This window comes from Canis lupus, chromosome 4, assembly GCF_011100685.1.
Source record: "Canis lupus familiaris isolate Mischka breed German Shepherd chromosome 4, alternate assembly UU_Cfam_GSD_1.0, whole genome shotgun sequence".
Lineage (NCBI taxonomy): Eukaryota > Metazoa > Chordata > Mammalia > Carnivora > Canidae > Canis > Canis lupus.
This window is the reverse complement of record NC_049225.1, coordinates 48,359,662-48,380,874: the sequence shown is the minus strand read 5'-3', so window position 1 is coordinate 48,380,874 and position 21,213 is coordinate 48,359,662.

Sequence of the window (21,213 nt, the reverse complement as noted above, 5' to 3'; positions counted from 1 at the left end):
AAAAAGTGACTTATAAGTGGAGTTTTGCTGGATGAGCTTGATAGGGATGAAAGGGAGATGGAGAAAGGGTGATAGTGAGGAAGGAGGAAGGGTGGAGGGCTACAACATAGCATATGTTGTCGGGAAAAGGAACATTTGTAGTGGAAAAGGTTAGGAGAGGTCAGACCACAATAGTGGTGAACTGATACCTGAAAAGGTGCCTGATGACCAGGATCTTTTAATAAACATTTACTGGAAGAGTTAGTATCTGACCAGTTGTTGACTAGTAATTTAGTAATTAAGTAATTTAGTGATTAAAAATTACTAAATATAGTAATCAGAAGCATCTCAATTCCATCCAAGTTCTGCATTTTTCATTTTTACTGATAATGTTAAGTATGCATATGTTTCTTTTACTCATGCTATTCTTTATCCACATATTTTTTCCTGCCATCTTCTTTTAGACGGTACCAGTACTATCTTCTCCATAGAGTTTCCCTGGTATTCCCTATAGGATGTAAATATTCTCTCCAATTCTATGTTGGATTCTTGGTGCCATTTGTGCCTCTTTTCTCTTATGACCTTGTTAGTGCAATTATTTATGATTCTCTTTTTTCTCTTAAGTGATTTTAATCTCTGTGAGAGAAGATAATTGGATATTTTTGGTATTTCTCCAACTACCGAGCACAAGATTGAAGCTTAATATATATTTATTTAAATGAATAAACAGTTAGTAGATCTCATCAAAGGATCTTGTGGCATAAAGAAAGTCCCTGTTTTCTTCCTGTTTTCTCTTATTTCTGTTAATTCCATGCTATTATTTTGAAAAAAGCATGTTAGTAACTCATTCATCTAGCATATATTTAGTGAACATCTTCTGTGTATCTGTACTGAGATACAAAGATGAAGAAGAGTAAAATGTGGTTTGTGGTTTCTTTTTTTTTTAATTTATTTTTTATTGGTGTTCAATTTACTAACATACAGAATAACCCCCAGTGCCCGTCACCCATTCACTCCCACCCCCCACCCTCCTCCCCTTCTACCACCCCTAGTTCGTTTCCCAGAGTTAGCAGTCTTTACGTTCTGTCTCCCTTTCTGATATTTCCCACACATTTCTTCTCCCTTCCCTTATAATCCCTTTCACTATTATTTATATTCCCCAAATGAATGAGAACATATAATGTTTGTCCTTCTCCGACTGACTTACTTCACTCAGCATAATACCCTCCAGTTCCATCCACGTTGAAGCAAATGGTGGGTATTGGTCATTTCTAATAGCTGAGTAATATTCCATTGTATACATAAACCACATCTTCTTTATCCATTCATCTTTCGTTGGACACCAAGGCTCCTTCCACAGTTTGGCTATCGTGGCCATTGCTGCTATGAACATCGGGGTGCAGGTGTCCCGGCGTTTCATTGCATTTGTATCTTTGGGGTAAATCCCCAACAGTGCAATTGCTGGGTCGTAGGGCAGGTCTATTTTTAACTGTTTGAGGAACCTCCACACAGTTTTCCAGAGTGGCTGCACCAGTTCACATTCCCACCAACAGTGTAAGAGGGTTCCCTTTTCTCCGCATCCTCTCCAACATTTGTTGTTTCCTGCCTTGTTAATTTGCCCCATTCTCACTGGTGTGAGGTGGTATCTCATTGTGGTTTTGATTTGTATTTCCCTGATGGCAAGTGATGCAGAGCATTTTCTCATATGCATGTTGGCCATGTCTATGTCTTCCTCTGTGAGATTTCTGTTCATGTCTTTTGCCCATTTCATGATTGGATTGTTTGTTTCTTTGGTGTTGAGTTTAATAAGTTCTTTATAGATCTTGGAAACTAGCCCTTTATCTGATATGTCATTTGCAAATATCTTCTCCCATTCTGTAGGTTGTCTTTGAGTTTTGTTGACTGTATCCTTTGCTGTGCAAAAGCTTCTTATCTTGATGAAGTCCCAATAGTTCATTTTTGCTTTTGTTTCTTTTGCCTTCGTGGATGTATCTTGCAAGAAGTTACTGTGGCCGAGTTCAAAAAGGGTGTTGCCTGTGTTCTTCTCTAGGATTTTGATGGAATCTTGTCTCACATTTAGATCTTTCATCCATTTTGAGCTTATCTTTGTGTATGGTGAAAGAGAGTGGTCTAGTTTCATTCTTCTGCATGTGGATGTCCAATTTTCCCAGCACCATTTATTGAAGAGACTGTCTTTCTTCCAATGGATAGTATTTCCTCCTTTATTGAATATTAGTTGACCATAAAGTTCAGGGTCCATTTCTGGATTCTCTATTCTGTTCCACTGATCTATGTGTCTGTTTTTGTGCCAGTACCACACTCAAATACAAAAGCTAACCTTACACATAAAGGAGCTAGAGAAAAAACAGCAAATAGATCCTACACCCAAGAGAAGAAGGGAGTTAATAAAGATTCGAGCAGAACTCAACGAAATCGAGACCAGAAGAACTGTGGAACAGATCAACAGAACCAGGAGTTGGTTCTCTGAAAGAATTAATAAGATAGATAAACCATTAGCCAGCCTTATTAAAAAGAAGAGAGAGAAGACTCAAATTAATAAAATCATGAATGAGAAAGGAGAGATCACTACCAACACCAAGGAAATACAAACGATTTTAAAAACATATTATGAACAGCTATACGCCAATAAATTAGGCAATCTAGGAGAAATGGACGCATTCCTGGAAAGCCACAAACTACCAAAAGTGGAACAGGAATAAATAGAAAACCTTAACAGGCCAATAACCAGGGAGGAAATTGAAGCAGTCATCAAAAACCTCCCAAGACACAAGAGTCCAGGGCCAGATGGCTTCCCAGGGGAATTTTATCAAACGTTTAAAGAAGAAACCATACCTATACTCCTAAAGCTGTTTGGAAAGATAGAAAGAGATGGAGTACTTCCAAATTCGTTCTATGAGGCCAGCATCACCTTAATTCCAAAACCAGACAAAGACCCCACCAAAAAGGAGAATTACAGACCAATATCCCTGATGAACATGGATGCAAAAATTCTCAACAAGATACTGGCCAATAGGATCCAACAGTACATTAAGAAAATTATTCACCATGACCAAGTAGGATTTATCCCTGGGACTCAAGGCTGGTTCAACACCCGTAAAACAATCAATGTGATTCATCATATCAGCAAGATAAAAACCAAGAACCATATGATCCTCTCATTTGATGCAGAGAAAGCATTTGACAAAATATAGCATCCATTCCTGATCAAAACTCTTCAGAGTGTAGGGATAGAGGGAACATTCCTCGACATCTTAAAAGCCATCTATGAAAAGCCCACAGCAAATATCATTCTCAATGGGGAAGCACTGGGAGCCTTTCCCCTAAGATCAGGAACAAGACAGGGATGTCCACTCTCACCACTGCTGTTCAACATAGTACTGGAAGTCCTAGCCTCAGCAATCAGACAACAAAAAGACATTAAAGGCATTCAAATTGGCAAAGAAGAAGTCAAACTCTCCCTCTTTGCTGATGACATGATACTCTACATAGAAAACCCAAAAGCCTCCACCCCAAGATTGCTAGAACTCATACAGCAATTCGGTAGCGTGGCAGGATACAAAATCAATGCCCAGAAATCAGTGGCATTTCTATATACTAACAATGAGACTGAAGAAAGAGAAATTAAGGAGTCAATCCCATTTACAATTGCACCCAAAAGCATAAGATACCTAGGAATAAACCTAACCAAAGATGTAAAGGATCTATACCCTCAAAACTATAGAACACTTCTGAAAGAAATTGAGGAAGACACAAAGAGATGGAAAAATATTCCATGCTCATGGATTGGCAGAATTAATATTGTGAAAATGTCAATGTTACCCAGGGCAATTTATACGTTTAATGCAATTCCTATCAAAATACCATGGACTTTCTTCAGAGAGTTAGAACAAATTATTTTAAGATTTGTGTGGAATCAGAAAAGACCCCGAATAGCCAGGGGAATTTTAAAAAAGAAAATCATATCTGGGGGCATCACAATGCCAGATTTCAGGTTGTACTACAAAGCTGTGGCCATCAAGACAGTGTGGTACTGGTTTGTGGTTTCTAAGGTCCCACATTTAACCAAGAGAAGAAGGGCACTTAATACTTATAATGAGAAGCACTAAAAAAAGAGACATGTATAATGTGTTTTCAGAAAAGAGAGATAAAAAGGACTAAGCCTGCCTAGAGAAGACATGATAACAGATGCACAGGTATTGTGACTCACTATTTCTGTATTATTTCTTTACTCATGAACTCCAAAGAGCAGACAGTATTTTTAATCAAACTCTTAATATGAGTTTGATTTCAGAAACATTTGTTTTGATCTCTTTCAAATCTATGCTTTCTTTAATTATGATAATAAATTACAAAGAAAATTTGGAAAGCAATTTTAATAGAATAAATCACTTATAATTCTGCTGCTTGGAAATGCAACTAACATTTTGGCATTCTTTTTCCCTCTCTCTCTCTCTTATCTCCCTCTCATTTATAGGCATATGTAAATAGTGCTATATACTTAAAATTAAATTTGGATTATACTGCATATATTTTTTATATCCTTACCCCCACCCCCATTTCAGTTCTATGACACTACAGATAATATGTCTGTAGATATAGAGAATATCAATTTTATTCCATAAGCTTAGATATATGAAAACATTGAACTCCTTTTATTTCATTTTCTTAATTTTTTTATTCTGTAAATTTGTCAATAAACATGGAGAACAATGAACTGCTCATTGTACCATTCCAACCAACTGCAGTAACATCAACTATTCAACTATGGCCACTGTGGTTTCATTTATATCTGTATTTCCTCTTCATCCCCTTCCCAAACAAATTTAAATATATCATGGATATTTTAGTACAAATCTCTGATTCCTTAATATCATTACATAGTGCAATTTTTTTGATTAAAGTTAATTTGTTAAAATCAGAATGAGAATAAAATCCACACATTTAATTTGGTTGATATGTCATTTAAGTTTCTTTATTTTATTGAAGTTTATTTGGATAAGGAAATGTATTATTTTACATTATTTCTCTCATTCTGGATTTTGCTCACTGCTACCATTAAACTTCATTTAATATGCTTCTCTGTCCCTTGTATTCCTTACAAACTTGTATCTATATAGAGGTTTGATCTGATTCAGGTTCTTATTTTATTTTTTGTCAAAAATATTTGCCAAATTAGGGGGATGTGTACTTTTATCAGGAGACGGTGCAAAATTGTCTTTTGTGATGTTAGTAACTTAGATAATCATTGCCTACATCTACTATTCTGGAATTTGCCAAAAGATGACATTCTTTATTTTTCTCTGAAGATGTCATTCCATTGTCTTTCTGTTTGCATAGTTTCTGATGAGAAGTCTTTTATATTTATTACTTTTTTCTCCAGTTTATATAAAATGTCCTTATTTTTCTCTGTTTTGCTGCTTTTAATATTTTCTCTTTATCACTGCTTTCTTTCCTTAAAAGCAATTCAATTATAATGTGTATTGATGTGGTATTCTTTGTACTTATTGTGCTTGAGTTTGGTTGATCTTTTTGGATCTCTGGGTTCAAAGTTTTCATCAAATATGGAAAAATTGTGGCCATTATTCTTCAAGTGCTTTTTCTGTCCCTGCTGCTGTTCTTCCGCTTGCTATTTTCCTACAGTTTACTATGGCTCAGGTTTTTTTTTTGTTGTGATTGTCGTGTGTGCATTTTTTTTCTCTTTGTGCTTTATTTTGGTACATTTTATTACTATGTTTTCAGGTTCCAGAATCTTTTCTTTTGCAGAATGCTGTTGGTTATTAAGACTTCCCAGGGAATTTTTCATTTCAGATATTGTATTTTTCATGTTTAGAAGTTCCATTTAGATTTCATATCACCTATTTCTCATTATGTTTGTGGTTTCCTATAAATACGTGAACATAGTTGTATTAGCTGATTTAATGTATGCGTCTACTTATTTACAACATCTGTGTCATTGTTGAGAATTTTAAAAAATTTTGGGGGGTTAATTTTTTTCTAGTTTTGGGTAACATTCATTGCCAGGACAGAATGAGTTATTTATTTTGTTTTTTCTTCCATGGAGATAGGGCTTGTCTGTCTTATTCACTGTCTATATTCCCAGCACCTGGAACAGGGTTTAACTACAGTTACCCATCATGTCAGTGCAGAGCTGAGTTGAAAATCCAGTCTGAGTTCCTTGGGTGAGTAAAAACTGAGATGCATATACAGTGAAAAAAGACATGCAGCACTCACTTCTTATTTTGATATAAGAAAACCTATTTCTTTGCCCTTTAATTTCATTTTCTCCCTCCCTTCCTACACCTAGCATTATGTCTTCTATAAATCTACCATTCATAGAAATGGTTAGAACTTCAGACTTGGGTTTCTATTGCTTTTTACCCTGAAAAATACCTGAGATAAAGAAGCAGACAACAGTCTGGCCATTACTTGACACTTGAGGAAGATGGTGGAAATATAGAAAGACCAAATTGAGTAAGCATTTGTAGAAATTATTCTGACACACTCTAGCCTACCCTCATCCCCCACCTTGCCATCTGTGATTCTTCAGTATAAAGTACTTGAAACGGGATTACAAGGTCAGAGGGTATATCCTTTGAAATCCTCTTGTAGCGTCTTGCCAAACTATTAGCATATGGAAAATTTTTGAGTTGAACAGTACCCAGATTTTCTAGCCAAAAAATTAAATGGAGAGCTCTATAGTACAGTGACTGCTCCCTTTAGTTCTTTCCTTAAGTCTATATCCATTCAACAGCAAGTGCTCTGTCAACATCTAAAAACTCTGTCTGTTGCCTTATTATCTAATTCAAAACTGTACTTGCTTTTTGAGTTCCAGTAGCATCCATTCTTCACTGATCTTCCAATCAAGCAGTTCAATGAGTAGCTCAGAGGACATAACATGAAAAGCAAAAAAGAGGCATCTGTTTATATATTTACTAGAATAACCCATTTTAAAGATTTATTTATTTATTTGTTTATTTGAGAGAGGGGGAGAATGGGGGGGGCAGAAGGAGAGACAGAGAGAGTGTCTTAAGTAGACTCCATACTAAGCACAGAGCCCAGTGCAGGGCTCCATCCCAGGACTCTGAGATCATGACCTGAGCCAAAACCAAGAGTTAGATACTTAACTAGGCCACCCAGGTGCCCTGAAGTTACTTTCTTAGTTAGAAAAATATTTACATTTACCTTGAAGGAACAGATAAAGCATGTATGACATTCTAAATCTATTGTCATCATAGAAAAGGTTTGCAGATTTGGAATTAATTTCTCTAACAGAAGAATGTATAGTTTATCTTTAATCTGACAACTTTATAACTTTTTAAAATATTCTCCCTTGAGATAGCAAACAACTGAGTGATAGATAAGATGTTCCTGATAAGTCTTCTTCTCATTATAAAGTATTATAAGGACTCTATTAATTTAAATGACCCCCATCCATGGCATCTCAGGGCAGTTTATATAAGCACTGCACGTGAGGGCAAGATTGACCTTTCTATCAGGGTTCCTTTCAAGATTTGTGTCCATTCAACATATAGGTCAAGTAGGAAAGCCATATCGATCTTTGTATTTTAAAAATTAGATAAGAAATGAATAAAAAAAATAGATAAGAAATGTAAATATATTTTTTAAAAAAGATTTTATTTACTTATTTATTTGAGAGAGATAGAGAAAGAAAGTAGGGGGAGAAGCAGAGGGAGAGGGACAAGCAGTCTCTGCATCCAGCATGGAGCTGGATGTGGAGCCAAATACCACGGCCCTGGGATCATGACCTGAGCTGAATTCCAGAGTCGGACACTTAACCGACTGAGCCACCCAGGTGCCCCAAGAAATGTAAATAGGTTTTTACTGTTCCTACTCACAGTGGTTTAATTATGTTGTAAGTCCAAACCTCTGGATTAGAGAATAAATCCCACATTCTCTTGTATGGAGAGTTCAAAGCCTTCTGAGATTGCACTTTTATTTGATGGCTCACCTGTAATTTTCTATACTGTACATTTTTTTCATGTTATTCATTCTACGTATATTACTGTTCTCCCTCCTTCCCTCAGTTTTTCCTCATCTGGTTCTCAAAATTCCACCCATCCTTCAAGCCATAGGACCTGCCTGAATGGCAAATGTTGTTTGAATGAAAGACCTTCTGTTCATTTCTTTTGAGGTAGCTTTCTTAACTTGTAATTACATATCCATTTCCTTGTTGACCTGTCTGTTTATAACTAGAACGAGACCCACAAATGGGGACCGTGACTATTAAATAAATGTTTGCACCTAGGTCAATGGCTAGCATAAAATGAGTGCTTTACAACAGTGTATCAGATGATTCATTATCTTACCTAGCAGTAATTAATATTTTCCTTTTCTGTTCTCAAAATCTGTATTTATACAGAGTAGATACTCAGTAACTATTGAATTAGAATAAGATTCAGTAAGTGGCTCAGACTTTTTGTTTGTTTGTATTTTTGTTTTTGCTTTGTAGTTATATCTGACCCCAGTGGTAAAAGCACAAGTGGAATTTTGATTGCTGGAGTGTCATGTAGTTGAGATGGAAAGTTATTTGGAAGTGTGCCTGATGCTGAACATCAAATCTTTAGTTGTTCACTTACCACAGTCATGTCTGTATATGTTATTTCACAGCAATGTGCAAATTGCTTATGACTGTACCCTGTAGAATGGTACTCTATCTGAGCTCATTTGCAGCAGTTTAAAAACAAACTCTAGAGCCCAATATCACAACTGTTTTCTTCCTTTTTGATCTTACCTCATTAGGGGGACAGGGTAAGGGTTGTATAATGTGCTGAAATCTGTCAATACTTTGTGTTTCTTATTCATTAAAACCTTCAGATGCTGTTTTCCTAGTGGCTCCATTTACCAGGGAGGGCGAGGAGAAAAACACTAAACAGGTGTTCTTGACTTGAAAAACAGCAATTTCAAGCAACTCACAAGGGGGGAAGTTGGAAATTTTCAGATTCTGAAGTTGTCACTGGGAGATAAATTTGGGTTACACATTCGCCTCTCATAAACAGACTTTCTTTAACATAAATTTCTGCAGTGCATGAGGCACCTGATTTCTCTGGGGGCAGACATGCTTCACGGAGCAATCGTGCTGCAAAGAGATAGTGTATATTTTCCCAGCCTTCTTCCAAATGCACAAAAATGAGCTGGAGGAGTAGTATGCTGAGCTGCTAATAAGGAATTCTAGCTTCCCCTGGCTGGGAGTAAAATACCTATGGTAAATATTTGGCTTGATTGATGGGAAAGTGTCTGAATTTTGAGTAACCTAAATTCAAGCTTAAATGTTTCTGTAATACCATAAGAAGATTATTTGTCAAATAAACAATGAGGTATATTATGTATCTTATACAAAAGGGTTGCACAGTACTGTGTTTGCTTCTGAGGTAGCCGCTATCTGAAGCAAGGGGAAAGTTAAAAGAGATAATTCTTAGAGCAGTGGTTCTTAAAATGTGGTCCCCAGGCCAGTTGCATTAGCATTACATGGTAGCTTGTTAGAAATACATCTTCTTGGGCTACATTCTAGAAATTTTGAATCAGAAATTCTGAGAGTGGAGTCTAACAAACTGTGTTTTAGCAAGTGCTCCAGGTGATTTTGATATATGCAAAAGTTGGAGAACCATTCTTCCATCAGAATTTTATTCATTAATTCATTCGACAAATATTTATTGGCTATCTAATATGTTGTAGGCATTCTTTTTGGCCCTGGTAGTACAGCAGCGTGAACAAATAGTCAAACTCTTGTTTTCTTGCAGCTTATATTCTAGTAAGCAGTCTGTGAAAGTCAAAGGAAATGAGGAATTCATTAGTTTGTGTATGTCATTTGGGGCTTTGTAAGATGCCCTTTTTAGTGACCATGATGTTTGAGGCAGGATTGGCAGAATTTGCTGTGTAAACATTTGGGAACTGAACTGAATTTCATTTTATAAGCTAACTACTTTCCCTTTCAAAGCCAGCTCTCCTGGGACTGGTTTAAAAATCTCTGTCTAGATGCTCAAGATCCATGACTTACCTAAATGGGCAGCTGTTCTGCATGTATTTGTTCTCCCAAATAATTTGTTAATCATCTCTCTGTGCTTGGCTCTCTAGTATGGGCAGTGGAAACGAATTGACTGGCTTGATGCCCAACATCTGGGATCTTACATTACAAAGGATTATCATTGAAGCAAATGGCATAAAGGGCATACAACAGACATATAACAGTTAATAGAAAGATGCTTTGGGTTATGAAACAAGCGTGAATAAACATTCTTACCATGAAAAATTGGAGGAATAGTGGATCCTGAGCATTTGGTATTAGGTAGACTAGCATTTGGTATCAGGTAGATTACCTTTCATCTTATGTTTTTTCCCAACTTTGAAAATTTTCATAGTAAAACATGCAAATAAATCAAAAGACAAGTACAATAAACACCTATATAATATCCTTTAAGATTTACCATCCATGCTGACTTTCTCTCTCCCCCACATAATACTGTTTTGCCACTCTGTTTGAAAGTTTAAGTTGCACATATTAAAAATATTTCACTCATTAATAATTCAGTCTGGATCTCTTAAGAATAAGGACATTTGCCTAAATTATCATAATGTCATTATCATTCCTAAGAAAATAACAGTTGCACAATCAAAATCCCCCCACTGTGTTTTCTCCACAACATTGATTTATTGAAGGGTTCGAGTTGGTTACTATGTATTATCTCCCAGATTCTTCTTGATTTATCTGTTTCCTCTTGGTGTTATTTAGTGTGTACTTCTATTCCCTGAATTTACTGTGCACTGAAATTTAGATCTAGAGGCTTGGTTGGATTTCATCCAATGGATGTTTGAATGACTATAGCATCCCAGTCACAGTTCGCTAAGCTAAGCAGTCTTGCTTCCATGAAGCTGAAATTCTATTTAGGGAAAACATATGTTAAATAGACATATTGGAAACCTATATAAAGATAATTTCCCCTAATGGTAAATGCTATGATGAAATTAAATATGATGACGTGACAGTGACTCACTGACAGCTGGTGACGGGATAATCAAGCAAGACCTCATTGTGGAGATGATATTTGAGCTGCAATCTGAATGGAAATAACAGGAAATAGGGAGAGGGCTGAAGAATATCAATTTGCCAGACCCATTGACTGAAACAGAGACTTCCTGGAGGATGTCAAATTTCATGAGTTTGTTGAATGAAGGAAGGAAAATCTTGGGAAATATTTGAAAATTTTAGGAGGCTAATCATGTGAGTTATTGGACGGGGGTTGGTGAGAAGTCTTGATCAATCACATCAAGTGAAATGTAGAGCCTGTTCCCTTTTGTTAGTAACTGCACACATACACCCAGCTGGCTGAAGTGATGCCAAAACAATGGACAAAAGGAGAAAGTCTAAAAAAAATCACCAGGAAGCATAATTCAAATTTGTTGAGTACTGTTGATAATATTTATCCTTGCAAGTTCCTGAAATGCCATACAGAACTTCATTGGGAGTTGTATGCCAGAAATATCCAGTGTTCCACTGTGGAAAGTAGGGAAGGTTAGAATTATTCTTAGTTCATCTGCCATGTTTATCATCCTTCCTGTGCCTTCAAAATGTGCATCTTTCTATTATTCACATCTGTTTTTGTGACTTGCTGCAGTCTACTGTGGATGCATTTATGAATGTAACTGTATTAAATGCAGGTAAATATGAGTAGTGACATTTATAGTGAATACAGAGGAGAACTGAAGAAGATCTTTTGAGCAGTTTTCATTTGGCCCCTTGGCAGAAAAGCAGTATAGAACTAGACATTCAAGTACACTTGTATGCCATAATAGTGCAGTAGATAATTGTCTCAGATGAAATATCCACCTACATATGGAGTACACATCTAGTAGGAGGTATCTGGTCCATTGTTAATTTCTCAGCTGGCATTTGACATAGCCCATGGGTGAGGTTTTTTGCCACCTATCAGAGAGATGAAAGGAAATGCTATCTCTGGAAGGATATGGGGAGGGAGCCGACTAAGCTCTGGCTTTTGAAAAGAGGCTCCTCAGAGAGAGAATCACACTGGAGCAACTGACTTTCCTCATCGTTGTTCCCCATAACTGTTCCTCATGATAGGCCTCAGTCTGCCGAGCTGTAAAATGTATTTACTGAAAATGCTTGATGAATTTATGTGTCAGGAAAGACGACTAAAAAAGAAGACATTCATCGGTCATGGAGTATTTCTAAGGATTTGTAATCAATGCTACTTTTCTGTGCCAGTTGAGTTCTGTGTTTGATTTATGTCTGTCTCAGTAAAATGCTGCGTGTGTGCTTGTGCTTACCCTCGAGAAGGACCAAAGAGGGTGAATACATTTTTCCATTATAATACAAATACATTTCAGAAAAGTTTGGAGTTAATTTACATAGCTTCAGAAGTCCATGATATGAAGCATTGCTGTCCAGTAAAAATTTCATAGACTTTGAAAATATCTTGTATATACATTGGCCTGTATGATAGCCACTATCCACATGTGGCTGTGGAGCACTTGAAATGTGGTTGGTGTGAAGGAAGAACTGAATTTTTAACTTTAATTGATTTAAATAGCCACATATAGTTGGTGTCTACTATCTTAGAATAGATCTAAAGAGATGTTGAGGAAATGCTTTTAAAAGTCAACAACTGAGTATGCAGTCTGCCAGTTTGATTATTTTATTCTTGGATTCCAATTATTGGTATATTTTCTCATGTTTAAATGTGCACAGTTTCCACTCCCCTGTTACTTCCTTCCCCCTCCTGGTTTTACACACACACACACACACACACACACACACACACACACAGAGGCATCAACGATGGATGTTTCCTACAGTTCAGGTTTACTCTTTTAGATTCAGCCAAGAGCTCTGATTAAGTTTTTTTTTAAGGAAATATATCTATCTAATCCTTATCTCATCAATGGTCTGTCTGAAAATCTCACACTTTCTCCTCAAAATTTCTTGTTTGATGTGTAAAAATCCAAGTTTAATATTAAACAACTTATAATTTGATTAATAAAAATTAATCTCCCATCGTGTGTTGAAAATGCACCACTGTGTTTCCTGTTACCCAAAGTTGAAGTCATCCATATTTCCCACACTTTTTTACACTCCTCCTGAACTCAATCAACATATGCTGGCAATTTTTTAAGACAAAATATGGAATGTTTCATCTTGCTGAGTGGCCATGCTGATCTTCTTTTTATCATTCTAACTTTAGTGTGTACTCCTGAAGAAGTACAGTTTTTCCTTTCTAATGACTGTTGGGTTGTAACTAGTTTCGTTTTCCACTGCCCATTTCTTGGCTTAGGTCTTCTTTGACTTCTATGTGTATTATTTCAGTCCCCTAGTTGGTCTTTACTCTCAGTCTCTGTTGAGGTCATGCTAACTACATCTGCTTTTTCTGCATGCATACCACCCTCTGGGTATGTTGGCTTACCCCACTCTTGCAGAATCATTTTCACTTTTCCAGCTATATGCTTTTGCTTAATACTACTAGCTCTGCTGAAAGTTGAATTTTCTTATTTATGTATTTAGAACCTACATGCCTAAGTCTTTTAAGATTTATTCTATTTTTCATATATTATTTGCCAACTATATATTGAGTGCATGCTTTTGCAGGCCTGAGTTTTAGTGCTTAACTCATAATAAGACAGGATCTCTGCTTTCAAGGAGCTTACATTGTAATGGGGAATCTGATAAGTAAATGCATTTATGGTACAGTGGGATAAACTTTCATCTCATCAACATCTAGAAACCATCCCAAACCACTTGGCTTCTCTGAACTGATAGAAATTACTTATTGGCCACTTAATTACATTACTCATCTTTGTCTTATGTATTGATTTTACTATTATGTGTTCAACTTATTTCCTCTATTAGATTATAAACTCCTTGAGGGCAGAGAATACATTACACCACTGAATATACCTTATAGCCCCAACCCACAATATTTAATATAAAATATATATTAAATACCTAGAAATTAATGAGAGCTGAATTTTACCTTTGGGAATCTTTGCACTGCATAATCATTTTCCTGCCTATATAAAATACAGAAATGTGATGAGAGATGGTGAGGTTTGTACTCACTTTATATTGAATGATGGTATTAAACATGTAAATTGAATTTCTTATGCTATTTAAAGCATAATCTGTATTACAAAATGTTAGGTGCTTGTACTTCAGATTTCTCCTGATACAAAATACTTAATAAAAATGAAGTATAGGGGCAGCCCCAGTGGCGCAGCAGTTTAGCGCCGCCTGCAGCCCAGGGCGTGATCCTGGAGACCCTGGATCGAGTCCCACGTCAGGCTCCCTGCATGGAGCCTGCTTCTCCCTCTGCCTGTGTCTCTGCCTCTCTCTCTCTGTCTCTATGAATAAATAAATAAAATCTTAAAAAAAAAAATAAAAAAAATAAAAATGAAGTATAAAAATTAGAATTATATTTCTAAACTACAATGTAATTTATGAAATACATGTTAATACTTAGAGCCAAGAGTATAATATTATAATTGTTTGGGTGTAAAACCAGATGTTGATTTGTAAAATAATTAGCTTTTTATTTAATGTAGTTGGACTTATGAAGCCCTAATTGGATGAAGCAGATTCTTCTAATAGAATAATCTTTAAAAGTAAATATAAGTGAACTCTAGCCTTTCAACATTTTTATCAATTAAAAAAATTACTGGATTTTAATCTGTTCCTGGCTTATTTCCAGACATTGACTGTAATACTTTCTGTTAAATTAACTTTCCATAGGAACTTTTTTTTTCTTTGTTTTTGGTTAATTTTAAAAATTAAGGCATAATTGACCTAAAATAAACCACACATTTAACGTATAAAACTTCATACACTGGAATATATGTATATGCTGGTGAAGCCATCACAACTGAGATAATGAAAATATTCATCACTCTTAAAATGTTCTCATTCCTGTGTTTCCTCTAACCCTTCTCCTTCTCCCCAGATCCCCAAAGGCAGACACGAATCTGTTTTCTGTCAGCATAGATTTGCCTTTTTTAGAAGTTTATATAAATTAAGTCATATAGTACATGCACTTTCTTGTCTGGTTTCTTCCCTTAGTATATTTAAGATTTATCCATGGTATAGTGTTTAACAGTAGTTAACAACTTTTTATTTTTGAGTAGAAACACATCTGATTTTTATATATCAGTTGTGTATCCTGAAACTTTACAGAATTTGTTGATTAATTCTAACAGTTGTTTTGATGGAGTCTTTAGGGGCATATATATGCATATATATACATGTTATATAAAATATGATATATATATATATATTTGCAAATAGAGACAGTTTTACTTCTTCCTTTCCAATTTGGATTCCTTTCTTTTTTCTAACCTAATGGTTCTGGCTAGGACATCAGTACTATGTTGAATTACTTAGTTTTCAGTATAGATCTTTTCACATCTTTGTCAGATTTAGCTTTATATATTCCATACTTTTTACGCTATTGTAAATGGTATTATTTTTTAATTTCAGATTCGATTATTTGTTGATAGTATATAAAAATACAATTGGTTTTTACATATTGATCTTTTATCCTACATTTCAGTAAACTCATTTATTAGTTCTAGTAGCTTTTTGTAGATTTCACTGGATATTTTTATATCAGTGATCTTGTTGACTGAATAAGGAGTTTTATGTGTTTTTTCCCCCTAATCTTGATACTTTTATTTCTTTCCATTCCCTGATTGCACTGCCTAGAACCTTTAGTACACTTGTTGAATAGAAATAATAAGAATGCACATCCTTGTCTTATTCCTCACCTGAGGAGGAGAGCATTTGGTCTTTCACTATTAAGCCCTTGAAAATGTGGAGGAAGCTGTCTATTACTAGTTTTGAGTTTTTATTAGGAATGAATGTTGGGTTTTGCCAAATGATTTCTCTGCATCAATGGATAAGATCATGTTTTCTTGTTGTTGTTCTTTATAATGTTAATATGGCAGTTAATATGCTAATATGTTAATATCACAGGTTACATTGATTGATTTATGAACATTAGGCATATTGGATTTAGTCATGTCTGTTATTCTTTTTATATATTGTGGGCATTGATATGCTACTACTGTTTGGAAATTTTTGCATCTATGATTGTGAAAGATATTGGTCTATAATTTCCTTTTCTTGTAATGTCTTTCAGGTTTTGATATCAGGGGAATACTGATGTCATAATGTAAGCTGGGAAGTATATCTTCTTGTTTAGTTTTTTGAAGATTTTATGTAGCATTTGTATTGTTTGTTAATTGCTTGATACAATTAACCAAAGAAGCTATATGTGACTAGTGTTTACTTTCTGGGTAGATTTTTAATTATAAATTAAATTTCTTTAACAGAAAATGGATTACTGAAGTTATCTATTTGTTCTGAAGTGAGTTTTATTAGTTTTGTTAGTGTCTTTCAAGGAATTTGCCCATCTCATCTAACCTGCCACATTTATTGCTATAAGATTGTAATATTTCTTTTCTAATTTTTAATAGCTTCGTTGAGTCATAACTCATATACCATACAATTCACCCACTTAAAAGGTAATATTCAGTGATTTTTAGTATTTTCATGGGGTTTTAAAACTATCACCACTATCTATTCTTAGAACAGGTTTTGTTTGCCCTAAAATAAACTTCATATATATTAGTGGTTACTCCTTATTCTCTTCTCCTTGATAGGCCTGGCAACCACTTTTTGTCTATATCTATTCTCTGAAATTGCCTATTTTGGAAGTTTTACCTAAGTGGAATAATAAAATATGTGATATTTTGAGATTGATTTATTTCATTTAGAATACTGTTCTGATGTTATAGTAAATGTAAGTACTTAATGCTTTTTATAGCCAAGTAATATTCCATTGTCTGGATATACCATGTTTTATTTATGTGTCATTTACTGGACATTTGGATTATTTCCACTTTTTGACTATTATAAATAATGCTTCTGCAGACATTTATTTATACATTTTGTGTAGACATATGTTTTAATTTCTTTTGAGTGCCTGTGAGTGGAGTTACTGGATCATGTCTTAACTGCTGTGTTTAACTTCTAGCAGAACTGTCAAACTGGTTTTCATAGTGGCCATACCATTTTACAGTACCATGAGCAATGTTATGATGGTTGTAATTTTTTCACATCCTCATCCAGATGTGTTATTTATTGTTTGCTATTACTGGGTGTGACATGGTATCTCACTGTAGTTGTGTTTATATTTCCTTAGTGACTAAAGTTGAGCATCATTTTTTTTTCTTGAACATCTTTTTATGTGCATATTGGCTAATTGTGTATCTTCTTTAGAGAAATGATTCTTAATTGTTGCTCCATTTTTATTTATTTTATTTTATTTTTTTAAGATTTTAGTTATTTAAGACAGAGATAGAACCTGAGAGCACATGCAGGGGGAGTGGCAAAGGAATCAGGAGAAGCAGTCTCCCTGCTGAACAGGGAGACTCTGGGATCATGACCTGAGATGAAGGCAGACACTTAACTGACTGAGCCAGCCAGGTCCCCCTGCTGCCCCATTTTTAAATTAGGTTTTTGCCTTTTCACTGTTGGCTTGTAAGAGTTCTTTACATATGGAAGTTTCTTATCAGATACATGGTTTTCAAATGTTTTCTCTCATTCTCTGCATTGTCTTTTCATTTTTCAGTGACATTATTTGCAGTAAAAATTTCTTAATTTGATGTCATCCAATTTAAACATTTTTTTCTTTTGTAACTTCCCTTATTCTTTTGATATCCGTAAAATCTATGGTAATATCATCCTCTCAATCCTGATACTGCTAACTTGTGCCTTTTTCTCTTTACCTGGTTAAATGTTTATTTGTGTTATTGATCTCAAAAAAGCCCAGTTTTAATTTCATTGAATTTTTGTTTATTATTTTTTTATTTCTGCATTATTTCCTTTAGTTTTCTCATATTAGATTTTATTACTCTTCTTTTGCATGTATTTTTTAAAAATTTTAATTCCACTAGAGTTAACATACAGTGTTATATTTGTTTTAGGTGTACAATATAGTGATTCAGCAATTCTGTATATTACTGAGTGCTAATCATGATAAGCATACTCTTAATCTCCTTTACCTCTTTCATTCATTCCTCTACCCACCTCCCCTCTTGGTAGCCATCAGTTTGTTCTCTATAGTTGCAAGTCTGTTTTGTGGTTTGTCTTTTTTTACTCTTTGTTCATTTGTTTTGTTTCTTAAAATTCCCTATATGAGTGAAATCATATGGTATTTGTATTACTATGACTGACTTATTTTGCTTAGCATTGTACTCTCTAGGTCCATCTGTATTATTGTAATTGGCAAGATTTCATTCTTTTTAATGGCTGAATTCCATTGTGTGTGTGTGTGTATGTGTATATATATATATATATATATATATATATATATATATATATCTCACATCTTTTTTATTCATTCATCTATCATTGGATATTTGGGCTGCTTGTATAACTTGATTATTGTAGATAATGCTGCAGTTTACATAGGGGTGCATAGTATTAGTGTGTTTGTATTCTTTGGGTAAATACCCAGTAGTGTGATCAAAGGGTAGTTCTATTTTTAATTTTTTTCAGGAACTTCCATCCTATCTTCCTGACTGGCTGTACTAGTTTGCATTCCCACCAAGAGCACACACATGTACCTTTCTCTCCATATCCTTGCCAACACTTGTTATTTCTTTCTTTTTTTTTTATTTTAGTCATTCTAACAGGCATGAGGTGATATTTTGATTTGCATTTCCCTGATGATGAGTAACATTAAGCATCTTTCCATGTGCCCGTTTGCCATCTTTATATCTTCCTTGGAGAAATATCTGTTCATCTCTTCTGCTTGTTTTTTAATTGGATTATTTGTTTTTGGGTGTTGAGTTTTATAAGTTCTTTATGTATTTTGGATACTGACCATTCATTGGATATGTCATTTGCAAATATTTCCTCCCCTTCAGCAAGTTGTCTTAGTTTTATTGATTGTTTCCTTTGCTGTGCAAAAGCTTCTTATTTTGACATAGTTCCAATAGTTTATTTTTGCTTTTGTTTCCTTTGCCCTCAGGACACCTATCTAGAAAAATGTGGCTGTGGTCAATGTTGGAGAAATTACTGTCTGTACTCTCTTCTCGGAGTTTTATGTTTTCCAGTCTCACATTTAGGTCTTTCATCCATTTTAAGTACATTTTTTGTGTATGGTGTAAGAATGTGGTCCACTTTCATTCTGTTGCATGTATTTGTCCAGTTTTCCCAGCACTTTTGTTGAAAGGACTTTTTCCCATTGCATATTCTTATCTCCTTTGTTGAAGATTAATTGACCATATAATTGTGGGTTTATTTCTGGGTTCTCTTTTCTGTTTTTGTGATCTATGTGTCTATTTTTGTGCAGGTACAATACTATTTTGATTATTACAGCTTTGTAATGTAACTGGAAGTTCAGAATTGTGATGCCTTAGCATGTCTTTTCTTTTTCAAGATTGCTTTAGCTATCCAGGGTCTTTTTTGGTTCCATACAAATTCCAGAATTGTTTATTCTAGTTCTGTGAAAAATGCTGTTGGTATTTTGATAAGGATTGCATTACATTTATAGATTGCTTTAGGCAGTATGGACATTTTAACAATATTTGTTCTTATCCATGAACATGGAATATATTTCCATTTGTTTATGTTGTCTTCAATTTCTTCCATCAATGTTTTATAGTTTCCAGAATATAGGTCTTTCACCTCTTTGGTTAAGCTTATTCCTGAATTTTTTTTTAGTCTAATTGTAAATGGGATTGTTTTCTTAATTTCTCTTTCTGTCACTTCATTATTAGCATATAGAAATGCAATTGATTTTATATATTGACTTTATATATGGTGACCTTACTGAATTCATTTATTAGTTCTAGTAGCTTTTTGGTGGAGTCTTCAGGGTTTTCTATATATAGTATCATGTCTTCTGTAAATAGCAAGTTTTACTTCTTCCTTACCATTTTGGTTGCCTTTTGTATCTTTTTTGGTCTAAGTGTTGTGGCTAGGAATTCCAGTATTATGCTGAATGAAAATGGTGAGAGTGGATATCTTTGTCTTGTTTCTGACCTTAGGGAAAAAAACTCTTATTTTCTCCCCATTGATGTGATGTTTGCTTTCAGTTTTTCAAATAAGACCTTTATTATATTGATGTATTTTTCCTCCAAACCTACTTTCTTAAGGGTTTTTATCATGAATAGATGTTTGTGCTGTCAAATGCTTTTTCTGCATCTGTTGAAATAATCATATGGTTTTTATCCTTTCTCTTATTGATGTGATAAATCATGTTGATTGTCTTTATCAACAACAGCTACTTATCTCTCTCCCTTTCTGAATGATAGTCTTGCTGGATAGAGGATGCTTCATTGCAGGTTTTTTTCTTTTAGCACTTCATGCATCTCCCTTCTTGCCTGCAAAGTTTTTGTTGAAAAATCTGCTGATAGTCTTATGGGGTTTCCTTTGTATGTAACTGGTTTTTTTTTTTTTTTTAATCTTTTTAAGAAAGGGAATGTGGGAGGGGCAGAAGGAGAGAGAGAGAGGATCCTAAGCAGATTCCATACCAAGTACAGACTCCAGTGCAGGGCTCAGTCTCACCATCCTGAGGTCATGACCTGAGCCGAAATCAAGAGTTGGACTTAACCAATTGGGCCCCCCACCAGGTGCCCAACTACTTTCATTTGCTGCTTAAAATCTTTTTTTATTTATGACTTCTTTTTGCCATTTTAATTATGTGTTTTGATTGGACCCCCTTAGGCTGATTTTGTTGGAGGTGCTCTGTTCCTTCTGGGTCTGGATTTCTGTTTCCTTCTCCACATTTGGGAAGTTTTCAACTATTATTTCTTTACATAAATTGTCTGCCCCCTTTTCTCTGTCTTCTCCTTTTGAGATCTCCATAATGTGAATATTATTATGTTTGATGGTATCACTGATTTCCCTTAATCTATTTTCATTTGTTGCTGATTTTTCTCTCTCTTATTCAGCTTGATTGCTTTCTATTACTCTGTCCTTCAGGTCACTTATCCATTCTTCTGCTCCTCTAGTTTGATATTTATTCAATCTAGTGTATTGTTTAATTTCAGTTATTGAGTTCTTTATCTTTGCTTCTTTTTAATGTTTTCTATCTCTTTAAGTGTCTCACTGAGATCCTCCCCCTTTTTTCTAGTTCAGTCAGTATCTTTATTACTTTTACTTTAAATTCTTTATCAAGAATA